Source organism: Euprymna scolopes, chromosome 7 (assembly GCF_053919585.1).
Source record: "Euprymna scolopes isolate OS-2025 chromosome 7, ASM5391958v1, whole genome shotgun sequence".
NCBI classification, from domain to species: domain Eukaryota; kingdom Metazoa; phylum Mollusca; class Cephalopoda; order Sepiida; family Sepiolidae; genus Euprymna; species Euprymna scolopes.
The window spans coordinates 71,509,098-71,525,036 of record NC_136488.1 but is presented as its reverse complement, the minus strand read 5'-3'; the positions used below and the strand labels follow the sequence as shown (position 1 = coordinate 71,525,036).

Genomic DNA, 15,939 nt, shown 5'->3' with positions numbered 1-15,939 from the left:
AATCTAAAAAGCAACAGATTGTATCTCTCTCTACGTGTGCAGTGGAATTTATTGCGCTCACACATACTGCACAAGAAGCACTTTACCTCAAAAATATCCTAAAGACTGTTTTAGAACCAGAATTAACTAAAACCCCCCATAGTAATTAATTGTGATCATCAAGCCCCATAGTCTTAGCACAGAACACAGTAATTCACCAAAGATTTAAGCATATTAAATATTAAATATCACTTCATGAGAAAGGAAGTGAAAGAAAGAATCCATTATTTTTAATTACATTATTAGATCAAAATATCGCTGATGTATTCACAAAAACGCGACAAAAATAAAGTTAAAGCGTTTTACCTTCAAACTTGTCGGGATTTGACTTTTAATAACTTTTCATAGGCCTAATATATATATATATATATATATATAAGAGAATAAAAATTAAAACTGTAAGTTGAAATTTACAATCAAAATTTATAAGGACTTTGTAAATTGTTTTTTGCAGTATTCAGTCGAACGATAAAATTTGATTGTAAAGTTCAACTTACAGTTTTAATTTTCTTTCTCTTACTAGCATGGGACCCCCGGCGTTGCCCGGTTGTTTGGATGTGCATGTTGAGCAAAAAAAAAAAAGTGGTAGTAGAAAGGCAGGCTCGAACCCATACCGCAAAGGAGGAAAAGAACGAGGTAAGACCTAACGTTTATGCTGTTACCACCGCCAAACCTGAAGTGATATTTTTGAAAATTAAGGCTAGACAATCTAAAGGAGAGGATAACTTTCAAAAATATCGGCGAAAAAAGTGACCACCCCCTGTAGAAAAGTGCCTAGTTGAAGGGGAAGATATTAATGTCTTTAGCCAATTTTTCGATAGTTGTCGTATGAAAGATCGAACTTTAAAACGATACTAATCTTGGTAAAATCCGTCGCCTCTATTGAAAGTTTAAGGCAGACATGCAAACAGATATACATACATACATACATTTATATATTGGTAACTAAAAATTTTCGACCAAAACTGATGAAAAAGCTTTCCCTATCTCTGAATACTCTTTATGTAAAATTTCAAATATTTAGACCAGAAATTGTCTGAGTAATTTGGAAGAGACCGCAGAGGTCAATTTTTTTAACTTTGACCCCTATTATGACCCCTTAAAATTTATTGTTTTGGGCTCAAATCGAGTTATTAAGTTAGATATATGTCGAAGGAACTTATATATAAAATTTCAAGTGCGTAGACCCCAAATTGTCGGAGGAGTTTGGTAGAGTTCTCAAAGGTCAAATCGTTGAACTTTGACTTCTTAATCGCCAAATTTCTAGCCAAAAACCGATCACATCGATTTTCCCAAATCTCATAAACCTGTATATCAAATTTCGAGTCTGTAGACTAAACATTGACAGAGGTATTGCGTAGGGAAATGTACACAGACACACAGATGCACAAATACACACACACACACTTTCACTTATTATATATATATATATATATATATATAAGCTCTACTCTCTATTGCACATTGAGCTTTTTTAATTCGGTTGGAATTAAAATTTCTATATATAAATACTGCTATTTATATTAGTTTGAAGTTTACCATTGCGTATATCAGGTAAACACTACATTCCTTTGTTTTCATTAATATATATATACATATATATATATATATATATATATATATATATTGAAAATTATCCTGTGCAAGACGTTAAATTGCGTCCATTTTGTTTGAATTAACACTTTAACATAGTAATACGTAACTAATACTTTAACTGAGATTAAAAAGAATTAAATCACTTTTTGAAAACATTCTCTTTGTATATATTTTTTTCAAATACTTTTATTTTAAGGCGCGCTTAAATTACAATTGACTTTCTTTTACTTTAATTTTATGCACATTAGTTTCTTTCTAATTTACCGAAGATTTCCTATTCCTTTTGCTTTGTTTAAATTGACACACACAAAAAACTAAATAAATTCTTTTTTTTTTTTAACGGGTACATATTGCATGTATATTTATTTATATGTATATATGTATGCGTTTTTGGAACGAGACTGTATAATCAAAATTAGAAAATGGCTTCCTTTTTCAATGCCCACCCTTTTTAAGATAACAAGATCGATAGCTATTAGTCGCGTGTTCTCGTGTAATGAATGAATGCGTGAATGTAGGATTGACATGAAATTCTTAAAGATAAACTAAAATGACCGAAAAATGGGCTGAAATGACTTAAATAAATAAAAAGAATGACTTTAATGAACTTAAGGATGAATTGAATGACCTTAAGAATGATTTGAATGCTTAAAAAATAACTGAAATCCTTCAAAAACAACTTGAATGATCTGGAGAATGACTTGAATGGCTTTGAGACTGATTGGTTGTAAAGTGGGTGATCATTTTACATTTAATTAATACAGAAAAGTGATTCCCCACTTTGTATCACAAAGTTACAAACATAAGTACAGCATATAGTAAGAACAGATACTACACTTTGATCTTGGCCAAAAGGCCAAGAAAAGGGTATTTATTTGCTCCCGCACCGAGCAAATGAGGCACAAGGCCGATTTTTAATGTGAGGAATGAAGGGGAAATGGAGACCAACTCTCCGGGGAGTAGGGGAGTTGGATAGTGACAATTGGTATGAAGGGTTGCCCCTACATTGACCAATAACTTATGTGGGATTGCCCTCACATATGGTCTTCACTTGCAGTATCTACTGGAACAGATAATACACATTGATCTTGGCCAAAAGGCCAAGAAAAGCTTAAAAAGCTAAGAACAGCATCTATTAACAACAGATCTTTGATCTTAACAAAAAAGGCCAAGCACAAAAGTGTTATGGACCAACCAACCGACGGAATGACTTATAGAGTCGCTTGCACGCGACTGAAAATAAAAATACATTTCTTTTATTTCTCTTTTCTACACACATATATATTTTTGTTTTTGACATTTGAACAAAATTTAAAAATATCTTCTTTTTACATGCTCAAATTTTAAGATCCAAATGACTTCTGTTTTTTTTATCTATAATTGAATATAAAATATATATTTATTTTTAAACAGAATTAAAAATGAACCTAACCGACTTCCCCATTATATAAAAAATAGGGGGAGGGGTGCAATATTTTTGACTCATAATGGGGTAGATATTTAATTGCTGCCCACCACAGCAATATTTGGCATAAGGCCGGAAAGTGGGGATCTAAGCAGGCTCCCCTAAAGGAGGGGCACTGGTGCAATTGCAAAAATTACCTGAGTAACCCCGTCGGCATTCCCCGGTCTGGGCGCCTCAGGCGACAGCCAATAAACTTGCCCCACTAGAAAGCCCAGTGGCAAGGCCTGAGAGGGTGGATCTCCTGGGTATTACCTAGGCGGTGTACCTCAGTCCGACAGCTGCTGGGCCGGTTCTCGTCCCCTCACCTGTTGGGCTGACTGTCAAGAATGAATCCTCGACGAGTACTCTACCCTGTCTCCCTGCAGCTGAAGCCGCTAGGAGACACATTCTATCATAGTAAGACTAATAATGAGGTATGGTCCCTCACAGTTGGGAGATTATATTTATAAACGCTGCTGCTAGGAGCTGACGAATCAAATTAATTCACGTTCTGCTATCAACCAATCAGAAGCCAGAATTGCTCCATAAAAATTAAACCTATTTAGTAATTTTGCATATGTTTTTTTCGTGTCAATATGAGAAGGATCTTTTGCTAAAGTCCATAACCTGTTCAGAACAGCTGTCTACTGAGAATTCGTCATCTCCAGGACTTGTATAGAATAACCATTTATTTAATCCACAGAGGTAGCATGCTCTTATTCCGTCAGCCATGATCGAATAGAAGAATAAAGCAATTCACAAATCTATTCTTAGTATCGTTCACACTAAGGACTGAGCCTTCAACTTCCAGAAGAGTATGACTTAGACCTGAATTTTACTTAATACTTCATCTGCGCCATAAAATTCAGTTCAAAGTGACGCTTTTCAGAAGGTAAAGGTTCATCTCTAAGTGCGAGCAATACTAAAAATAAAATTGCTAATTATTTAAGATTTCTACTTGGTCATGGCTGGCGGAACGAAAGCATATTACCCCCATGGATTAAATAAAATGTTCCGTTCAAAATTTCGTTCAGTTTACTGAGTTTGACAGGAAAATTCCTGAGTTTGACAAGATACACCTGAAGAAGGTCAAAGATTATATAGGTCGAAACGTTAAAGGAATAAAACTGGAGATGAAAGCAGTAGTCAGAATAATCCAAATAATAGAAATTATCCCTAAATATTTTATTTATATATGTGTGTACATAACATTGATACAAAAGTCTGAATATATATATATATATTCACATGCCAGCTCTTATATATATATGTACCAATTGGCTATATATTATACACCTCTGACTGACTTTCTCCTCAAACTATTTCTGAATGAACTCTTCGCATGAACTGTTTTACATATTTATATTCTTGTTTTTTTTTTTTTTAATTTTATGTCTAAACCTTATAAAACTTTTAGTTTCATCTTTTGCAAAAACCAGCAAATACATAGAAATGCTAATATTTAGCATGATTATCTGATTATTTAGCTAACAGTTTTCCTCTGATGAGAAGAATTAGCATTCTTTGAAACTCCGTGGATTAAGGATTATCTAACACCAGTTTTGGAGTATTATGCCAAAGAATAAAAACTATTCGTAAACTTCTACTTTACAGCTCTGTTCTTACTATTATTTATATATATATGTGTGTGTGTGTGTGTGTGTGTGTGTGTGTGTGTGTGTGTGTGTGTGTGTGTGTTGAAATAAAATAATAGACACCCCCTTCTCATATTATTCTTAGAGTTTTGTGTCAAATTTTGTTAAGAATTCGGTGTGAAAATGCTGCTGTTGTTTCCAGGTGAATGTATGGATTTACTCTTTTGTTATGATAGAATCCGGTGCCACCTTCTTAAGCAAGAGACAATTTCCCAAGATAATCACATCTAAAAGACTTCTTTGTTCTCCTCGCGAGAACAATGGGGGGTTTTCCTTGCTTTGTTTCTCGGAAATGGAGTTTGACAAATAAATATGCATCATCATTCCAAGGCGGACGCAGAATTCCATGCGAGTACAAAGACCCTCGTCAAAAAAGGATTTTTATTAATTGCTGCACACACTAAGCTGAATTGGTTGGAAAGCAATCAAGAAAGTAGCAATAACTCCCTTCCCTCATCCTAAACACAGCCGACCTCCATCTAAGCTCAGGTACCAAAAACCATCAATCTGATACGGCTGGGTACCAAAATTATAGCCGTCTTCCTGGCCACCTGCAGCTCGGCTCATTTTCTTTAATCGAGTCACAATTATTTTGACAATCTTGGTTCCAATGTTAACTGTGAGTCAAGGGGAAAATATAGTGGTCACTTCCTTCTGGTTACAGGACGTACACCAATGAATTGATGACATGGCTCCAGTGGTCAGACTAGCACTGATTAGTGGAACACGGTATTGTCCAGACAGATGGTTTTGTTAATGGTTGGACACAGCTTGTGATATTGCCTTCTGTCATTAGAACTGGACATTAGAAATTTGCATTGGGGAAAAAATGTTATTTAAAAACTCCAGTGTGGAAGACAAAGAGAGGTAAATTAGGTGTGTGGTGGTGATGGTGGGAGTGGTCAAAGTTTTTATGGTCTGGTCAGTTTTGAAGAGATATGGCAGATAATGTTAGTGGTTGAAGATGATAGATTTCGATTTTATATGCAACTAGAATACCTGTCCTAGGAAAGGTAAAATTAATTTCTTGCGCAGAACAGTTTTATGGCACTTTTATGTCTTCTTACGAAGATCGAAAACAAGAAATAATATTACTAAAAATCATGTCTAGAATCCTTATTCTAACTTTGATTAAAATCCACTTCATTATTTTGATTGTTGAAAAATGCCTAAAATTTAAAGTTTAAGCTTAAAGAGTCTTCAAAAGAAATTGGAATTCAGAGAATCTTTCTCAATTGATGTCTAATGACTAGGAGTTACATTTAATTCATCTGATCTAAACATTTTAATTTTCAAATGCTATTTTTGAAAAATGCCTAAAATTTAAGGAGCCTTAAGAAGAAATTGAAATTCAGGGAATCTTACTCCATGTATAATAAGATTAGATCAAATTTAATGCAAATCTAAAAGTTTCAAATAGGAGGTTGAGTCCATATTATGGCGTTAATTATCCATTTAAAATGCCCTAATGAAATTGAAATTTGGAGAATAAACTGATGTTTAATACCTATGGATAAAAATTCTAGAAAAATCGGTTGTAGGTGAATTTTGACGAAAGGCTTCCCGCTTTTTATTTATAACAATATATATAAATTTTAATTTATAACAATATATATACATTTTAATTCATAACAATATATAAACATTTTAATTCATAACAATATATAAACATTTTAATTCATAACAATATATACACATTTTAATTCATAACAATATATACACATTTTAATTCATAACAATATATACACATTTTAATTCAAAACAATATATACACATTTTAATTCAAAACAATATATACACATTTTAATTCATCACAATATATATAAATTTTAACTTATAACAATATATATACAGTTTAATTTATAACAATATATATACAGTTTAATTTATAACAATGTATATACATTTTAATTGATAACAATATATATACATTTTAATTGATAACAATATTTAAATTTTAATTTATAACAATATATATGTAAATTTTAATTTATAACAATATATATGTAAATTTTAATTTATAACAATATATATGTAAATTTTAATTTATAACAATATATATGTAAATTTTAATTTATAACAATATATATGTAAATTTTAATTTATAACAATATATATGTAAATTTTAATTTATAACAATATATATATAAATTTTAATTTACAACAATATATAAATTTTAATTTATAACAATATATATATAAATTTTAATTTATAACAATATATATATAAATTTTAATTTATAACAATATATATATAAATTTTAATTTATAACAATATATATAAATTTTAATTTATACAATATATATATATAAATTTTAATTTATACAATATATATACATTTTAATTGATAACAATATATATATATATTTTAATTGATAACAATATTTAAATTTTAATTTATAACAATATATATATAAATTTTAATTTATACAATATATATATAAATTTTAATTTATACAATATATATATAAATAAATGCTGGAAGCAATTTAACAATTTTTAAACAATCTACACACACATATATCAGGTTAATGGTATTCAAAAGCGATACCTAATAATAGCAATGAATAAAAATAATTATTTATCAATTTTAGAATGGATAAAAATATTTATATTTCTATAAATGTACGTATCCTGCAAATCAGTTTACTTACAATATACTTTCGTTGTATATTGCAAAAAAAAAAAAAATAATAAATTGAAATGATTCGACGGCGGCGGCGGCAGCAGGAACAACAACAACTTACGAGTGATGCATGCGTAGGAGAAGGAAATGAGGGCGGATAGGTAGATAGATAGATAGATAGATAGAGAGAGAGAGAGAGAGAGAGAGAGAGAGGGTGGTAGGTACCATAAAATAAAATATTATTAAGAATGCTCAATAAACGAAGATATATTAATATATTAACATTTTATATATATTTTATTTACGAACGAATATTATTAAATGACAGTTTTTTTTATGCGCTTAATTTTCTGAATAATCCATTTGGTATTCTGATTAAATTCATATATATTCAACTAGCAGGAGCCGTTAACCGGCGCTGCCTGATAGAATCTTGTACTCCCCCCCCCCTTCGCAAAAAAGATAACTACAGTCGTTGTTGGTGGTCACTGCCGTCCCTGAACAATTGTAGAGACTGGCGGCAGTCGTTGAAATGGAATAATCTGGCTTTCATTGGTGATTAGTGTTGATTTGGAGCAATGACATGCAGGCACTGTTTGAATTTAAAAACAGCAATTAAGAGATTGCGTAAAGCAGTATGAATTAATAAAGTTACGAAAAATAGTCCATTAGAATAATAATGGAAAGTAAAAACAGAAGTTTTAGAAGTAAAGGATTCTTACTATGCATGAACTATTCGAAGTGCTCGAAATCAGTGGTAGTAGTCCCAGCTTTTTTCGGTTTGTTGTTCAATTCTTCCTATTCGTTTCAACTCCTCCACCAATAGTATTAAATTAAATTACAGTTTTATGTCGTCTTAAACTGTGAAATAATTGACACATTCATCGTTTTCTTTTCATGTTTCTTTAAATACATATATTTTAAAAATATCTAAACTGTTTGACTAAATACATAATATTAACTTAAATAAACAGAGTTATTTGAAAAGATATGCTATTAAAAAGTAAATCAATTGATAAAAACGTTTATGTATTTTTATATATTTTATTATAAGGGATGAATAAAATAGACATAAAATATAGTTAACTATAAAAATAGTTTTACAGTTTGAAAATGTGAATATTTCACGTATGTTTAAAACACGTTAAGTTCAAACAACATAATAAGTCCGAATGTAGTAGATGATATTGCTGAAACATTTTCTTTTTTAATCGGCGACTGTCGTAATAGATTGTGCACGTGTATAAGTTACGAAGGATGCAAGCACAATGTATGTATAATGTGTATATTTCCTTCCGCATGTTGTCTGGGGGCGGTAGGAGGACTTGCTATTTAGAGAGAGAAATAGGAACTACTTTAAAGATGGTTGCGATTGTGATGATGTTGCTCCTAGGATGAAATGTAGAATTTTATTATAACGACTAAATGTGCCTAAAATGTCGTTCTAAAGTTACACAGTAGTGGCTAATAGTCTATATATAATAACTTTGTATGTGGCATCTTGTTGCAAACCTACGGTATTTTGGTCTAGTGCGCGCGCACACACACGCACGTGCACATTATATATATATATATTTGTTGTTACATATTCATGTTGCATTGTCTAAACATTGAGAACTCTTTGATAGACACATTGGATTTTTTTGTTTTTGTTTAAATAACTAAACAATACTACCAATATATATATATATATATATATATATATATATATATATATATGAGAAACAGGTAGAGTAGTCTCCTAAACGAATAAATGGATCAATATAGTGAGTAATATATATTTTTCTAACTGTTAACATTTAGAGGGTGCATATATATATATATATTTTTGTTGCTTAATTTGTTTTTTATGAATCAGTCATTATGGTATTTTGAATATATGTTCGCAGCAACCCGGTGATTAACATAGGTACAATGAATTGGCCTTCGGGAAAATATCAAAGTGTAGTATCTGTTCTTCAGATACTGCACTTCAATTTCTTGTTCTCTGTCAGTGGAGGAGAAATCCTTCACGGCTGAGACAATTTTAATTTTTGTTCCTTTTCTCCACGTTAAAAAACGACCCTGGTGTCTAACTCTGTCTCGTGGGGAGGCATTGTAAATAGGAACATAGGTACACTATATTTTTGTAAACTTTACCATTTCGGTAGTGCACCCACTCAGACTCTAACCCATCCTCAAAAAACTCATGACAATGAAAATATATGCTACTGCCGGCTTAGCATAATGAAAGTGGGAGAATGTTGAGGAGAGTTTAAGAAACTTACAAGATTATATTTAATTAAAGTCTTTAATAACTGACGAAATCTATATTGCATGAATTAATATGCAAGTTTTTTTGTCAGTTATGAAAGGAAAATACTGTAGTATTTGACAATATTTCTGTGACAGGGAATTGTTTTTAAAAAGCTGTCACAACTAAAATAAAGACTTACCGTCTAAAATGTGTAAATTATGTAAATAAAAGATATTAACTTATAAACTGAAATAGTGTACAGTAAAACTCCAGGATACAGCATTAAATATTAGTATTAAAATCCAGTACAGTATATAATAATCAAATAATATTATAAATTACACCATAAGGCAGGGTAAATACCGTAACCAGGGGCCGGAAAACATTGTATTCCAGATTGTAACCTGAAAAAAAAAAGTATCCTACGGCCACCGTATCCCGGGGTTCTACTGTACTTAGGTAAAGTTGTGACAAGGACGGGAGTCTGATCACTACAATGAAACATAAATCACTATGTGACAATATGCATGATATGTATGGCATGATCACATTGACACACCGGTTCTTATTAGATCACCAAAGTTAAGCAATGTTGAACCTAATCAGTACCAAATGGGTGACCAATTTGGGTATAGCAGGCAGTGTATGTAAAGGAACGCTGACATCTTGCAAAAACTGCAAAAAACCTAACAGGGATAGACATGAGACTGGTGACTGTGAATTTCATACTCCCGTGAAGCTTACTCCTTTGGAGGAAGCCGGTTAAACCTGCTTTAGGGTTAGTACTGTAGTTGGAATGAAGTTTAGACAGTTTTGACTATGCGAGTCATGCTAGACATATCGCCAATAATGCTGTAATAACTGAGGAAAAAAATAATCATTTGCTGTGTCACCAAGTTTATCCTTAATAAGATAGTTCACTAATTAGTAAAGAAAGTCCTAATCTCTCTCACCCTCTTGTAAGTCCCTCACTATAAATCTGTCCCCTGTCACAGTGACCATTTATGTCTTGGTTTAGGTGAAATCAAATTTTAAAATATTTCAATTTTTTAATAAACTGACAAAGATTGTATCTCATTAACCCTTATATTTGAGTGGCTTTTGGCCTTGATAAATGGTGACCTTCGAGTTATAAAAAAAACTCTGACATCTTCAAACTCTTTAACTTTGCTACAATATACGTTCATACAGTACAGCTTATGGAATTGTTTAGTCTTCGTTGGGTGAAGGGGAAGGAGAGACACTAGCTAATTATTAGAGCTAATCACCTGAAACATTAACGCAGTGATTTTAAACGGCCACCGAGTAAAAGTGTGCCATTAACACCTTTGCCTCTTGTCCAGCAAAACACTTTCATTTAATCAGGAAGTCTGACATTGCTTGCCATTTACACAATAAGTTGGAGTAGATAATGATCACTTGACTTTGCAACTCCTTAACAATATCCACAGAATCTATATTATATTTCTCTTAGTCTCTCTGTTTGTCTGTCTGTTGGCCATTCCACGTTTTCTCTGAAATTACTGGGTCGATCTGGTTGTAATTTTGTATGGACCTTTATTATGATAAGGTTCAGCAAAATATCAGGTTGAATAGAAAGTTCTTGCAGTTTTTAACTTTGAAATTCTGATGAACATATCTTGGTTCAAACAAAAATTTATTGATTGAAATAAACACCATCAGAATAACACACTTTTGCCAACGCAAAACAAGTGTATTTATTCCAGTAACGTAAAAATCTTGCGTTCTGGTAGCGATGAAGTCGCTGAGCGCGTTTTTAATATCACTTACGTTTTTTGAAGCATTTCTCCTGCAGAAAGTTGCCGAGATGCTTGAAAAAGTGGTAGTCAGTGGGTAAAAGGTCTGGAGAGTATGGTGGATGAGACAGAGTTTCGTAGCCCAATGCGTTCAACTTCTGCAGGGTCAGTTTAGCAATGTGTGGTCGGGCATTGCCGTGGAGAAAAATTGGGCCTTTTCGATTGACTAATGCTAGGTGTTGTTGAAGTTTCATTTTATATATTTGTTGACAGTACTTCACCGCCGTAATGGTTTCGCCTGTATTCAAAAAGTGTAATGGATGAGACCGATCGCAGACCACCAAACAGTCAGCATGGACTTCTTTTGCTGTAAATCTGGCTTCAGGAAGTGCCGTGAAGCTTCGTAGACGTCTGCCTACTGAGCTGAGCATCATCAGTTGCCGTAAAGAACCCATTTTTGATCACAAATAACAATCCAGTAGAGAAACGGATCATTTTTATTGCATAAAAGAAGGGAAGATGACATTTTATAATAGCGTTTCTTTTGTTTGTCGTTCAATTCACGAGGCACCGATTTATCAAGTTTTCTTGTCTTTCCTATCTCTCTTAAATCCTTGGAAATCGTCCTATACTTTATGGCTAATTCAGAAGCAAGTTCTCTAATATCTATGCTGTGATTGGCTTCGCCTAAGACTCTTAATTGATCATAGAGACTCAATTCCTCTATCCACTGTGCCACAGGTCCCTAAAAGCGATCGGGGCTCATGGCATACTGCATAGAGGCATTGAGTCTCTACAGTTTCAGGTGAGCATTGTCTAATGATAGTGGTTTTAATGCTACCCAAGCAGGCCAGAGGATTAGCTGGCCAAAACATGGTGAGAAAACAACTATGGGAGGCAGTAATTACTAGTGATAGTTACAAGACTTAGCATTCCTATGCGGTTAACGTTAATCACCTGAAGAAGGCCAGAAGATGAGTTAGTCGAAACGTAGTGAAAAAACAACAACTATAAAGATGAAGGTAACAGTTTGCAAAAAAGAATGAATGCACAAATTATGAAGCCTCATCCGAAAGGATTTCAAAAATAAATAAATAATATCTCAGCCACTCTGGCAATGACCTCAGCATCAGCTCCTCACTGATTTCCATGATAATGACCTTCTGGTTAGTAATGGCTGAAGTTTCCTTGAACTTAAGCCACCCATTCCTTGATATGACGTAAATTTTCTGAAAATTGTAAGATAATTGTAGTTACATCCAAACAGACACTAAATCCCCATTATATTCAGAAAGAATTAAAAAGAAAAATGTCAATAAAGCAACAAAGTATTTATTACAACCTGAAAGATGTCACTTATTTTATGCATCCAGTTTTTTGTTTTTTTCTTCAAATTTTTCTGCTTTTTTTTCTGATCCACTGTTTCATGTTTGATTAGGATCAGCTGGGTCTACTCTAAAAACATAATAGCGGAGCGTTTAATGTATCGTTCTTGGTTCTTTCTTCTTTGCTGCGATGACTTGTTTACGATATTACAAGCCAATAACGAAGATTCTTTTATGCCCACTGAAGCAATTACCTGACATGGTTCAAGAGTGAAAGACGGACATGTTGCCAGGGGATATCTGCGCCAATTGTGGAATGCTTCACCGAAAGAGAGCAAAGAATTGCATTTCGTCTTTGGGAAGCCATATAAATATTATTGTAATATAATCACAAACAGATAATAAAAAAAGAAATCTTTCCCTTCCTAATCCCAAAACCGAAGATAATTTTTTTTTTATATAAAAGAAATTGACAAAACGAACTAAATATAAATTGAGATGACAAGTGATATTTAGATCAACACCACTGGCACAACGATATTGTTTAAAAAAATAAATAAATAAAAAAGAACTTTTTTATTAAAAAAAAAGCAGAAAACATGAAAAAAAATACCTGTCCTTTTCAGAAGTTGACCTAACCATCTGCAACATTTCACACAAATAATCTTAATAAATAATAACAAAATAAGCAAAAAAATAATAAGATTTTCCTATCATTTGTTTAAAAAAAATCTAATAAGGAAGTCAAAAGAATGTCTCCATTTTGACATTTCTGCATATATCGCACGACAATGAATTGAACTCTAACCTTTTCTTTATCAGGAAAAAAAATCTGTTTTCCCTTTATTCTTTAATACATTTTTTTTATATAAATAACCCTTCTCCCCTCCCCCCAAAAAAGAAAATTCTAGAAGCCAAATAGCATCTATTGAAATAATTACGAGTAACCTCCCTTGGAGCATCTTCCACTTCGTTATTTAAATATTTCTAAAGCTCTAACTCCTGCATTAATGATCTTACATAATAAAGGTCAAGAATTATTTAAAAATAAAAAATAAAATAAATTTACATCCATGATCAGGTCAAGTAGATAATTTAATGGATTTAATTATTCAGTTTAACATTTTGATTTATTTTTATTTTTCTTTTGCAAACTTCTAAAAAAAACCTATCTGTCTACAAAATAAAAATAAATCTTTAATTAGCAAAGTTTTTATTCTTGTCTTCGTAAAAGAATAGAGCATTCTGGGCAGTTAGTAGTTTGAATGTAAACAGACATAATCACTGTAATTTCTCTAGCGAAAATGTAGATATCTCGACTGCAGAGCAAACAAGAGGGTTTAGAATCTCAGTATGAAAGACTTGCTCACTAAGCTTAGCCATACTGAAAAAAACAAAAACAGAAAATCGTGAAGTGTCTGTCAGTGGATGAATATATAAATATGTGTGTATGTTTGGACGTGGAAAGAGTATAAGAAGGCTATAGCAATGCAGGGAATCGGGTTTTAAAATGATATGATGTATGGATAAAAATGAACAAACGAAAGAGGGTCTTGTGGAATTTGTTTTTGTTTTTTTTTTAAATCTTGCTATATCCATTTATTTTCCATTTCAAATTTCCTTGCAATCACAAAGAAGAGCCTGTTCTTCTTTATTGTCTTACGTACATTCCGCAAATCATTACAGAAATATTTTCCTTAGTTTTATTTGGTTGCTCTTCAGTGACAAGTAAATGTTAATAAAATAAACTTACTCTCATTTTGTTTGTTTTGGAATACTATAGCTGTTTTTTTTTAATTAAAATTTAACCATCTCTGACGAGCAGCAAAATAAATCTAAGACAATATTTCCCATTATAAGTTGTGAAATCTGCGTAAGACGTTAAAGAAAAAATATAGGCATTTGCTGAAATAAAATGTAAAAAATAAAGAACAATTATGATTGTGGACTGATTCTTTCCATTGGTCATTGGGATGCAACCAATCAGTATATATATATATATATATATATATATATATATATATATATATATATATATATATATATATATATATATATATATACTAGCAGGCCGCCCGGTATTGTTTGGGCGTAAAATACGCTTTAAAATGACTTTGTATTTATTATTATATAAACTTCTTTTCCAGTTATCGGAAAAAAAAACATTAAGAAATTTACGTGCGAGGTCTGAACCTTCAGACCACGTCATGAAAAAAAAAAAAAAAAAACGCATTAATTTTCAAGTCTTATAAAATTCTATGCAATTGATGAAAAAAACAACTTAAGAAAGTTACATACGGAGATTGAACCTACAGACCACGTTGCAAAATAAAAACACACAAAAAAAACACGCTACCAACTTACCCACATTAGAATTTTCACGGCCCGTTGTTCTATCATTGTTATTAAGCGGTGACATGGAAAAAAATGGCTTTACCGATGATAGAAAAATTAAAATAAAGTTTTTGATTATCTATCATCGATAATTATCGGGGTTATTCTGTGATAGAATTTAACTAAGATCACTTCCAGACTTATACACTAAAGTTTTGTACATTTCAAGAAAATCCGTTTTGGAGTTTATAAAGATCAAACTCACACACATGCAGGCAAAGTTGCGTTTATATAATTGCAGAGATATATAACAAATAAATGAACAAAGTATATATTCCAAATTTCAAGATGTTGAATATCTTAAGATTTACTCCTTTAATTACGTTGACATGCACAATTCTTGACAGCAGCTGTTTCAAAATCATTGATTTAATTAAACATGGCGTAATAAAAGAAAAAAAATGGTAATTGCAACGTCTCTCCCAATTTTCGAATTTTGTAATGCCCTATATGCATTTATTTTCTATTAATTGGTTGATAGGTGCTTTTTCTTCTGATGAGTTAAGGGCAGAATAAATCCATTGATCAATATAAAAATTGAATGAATGATTTTGCGCTACGAAACAGGTACTGTCAATAATCGCGCATGTCAATGTACTTAAAGGAATAAATTTTTTTAAAATTTGGAATAGACTTTTGTCATGTATCTGTTATATGCTCTGTAATTACATTGAGCTTCATAAATTAAAGGATTGCTATGAATAAAGGGTGAAATATAATTGACAAAACATATCTCCACACACACACACGTACACATATATATATATATATATATATATATATATATATATATATATATATATATATATATATATATACCCTTTTGCTTTTTCCTCTGAGGAGAAGAACCCATCTGTGAAACTCTA

General features: G+C 31.7%; 1 non-coding gene and 1 pseudogene across 1 annotated transcript; both read right to left on the bottom strand.

Moving 5' to 3' along the window:
- Positions 1-2,366: 2,366 nt before the first annotated feature.
- Positions 2,367-2,504, bottom strand: LOC145280488 (U2 spliceosomal RNA; annotated as a pseudogene).
- A 45-nt stretch (positions 2,505-2,549) lies between these two features.
- LOC145280640 (U2 spliceosomal RNA) lies at positions 2,550-2,747 on the bottom strand. Its single transcript, XR_013868601.1, has one exon. It is a non-coding gene; the product is annotated as a U2 spliceosomal RNA (small nuclear RNA).
- Between the last annotated feature and the right edge of the window lie 13,192 nt (positions 2,748-15,939).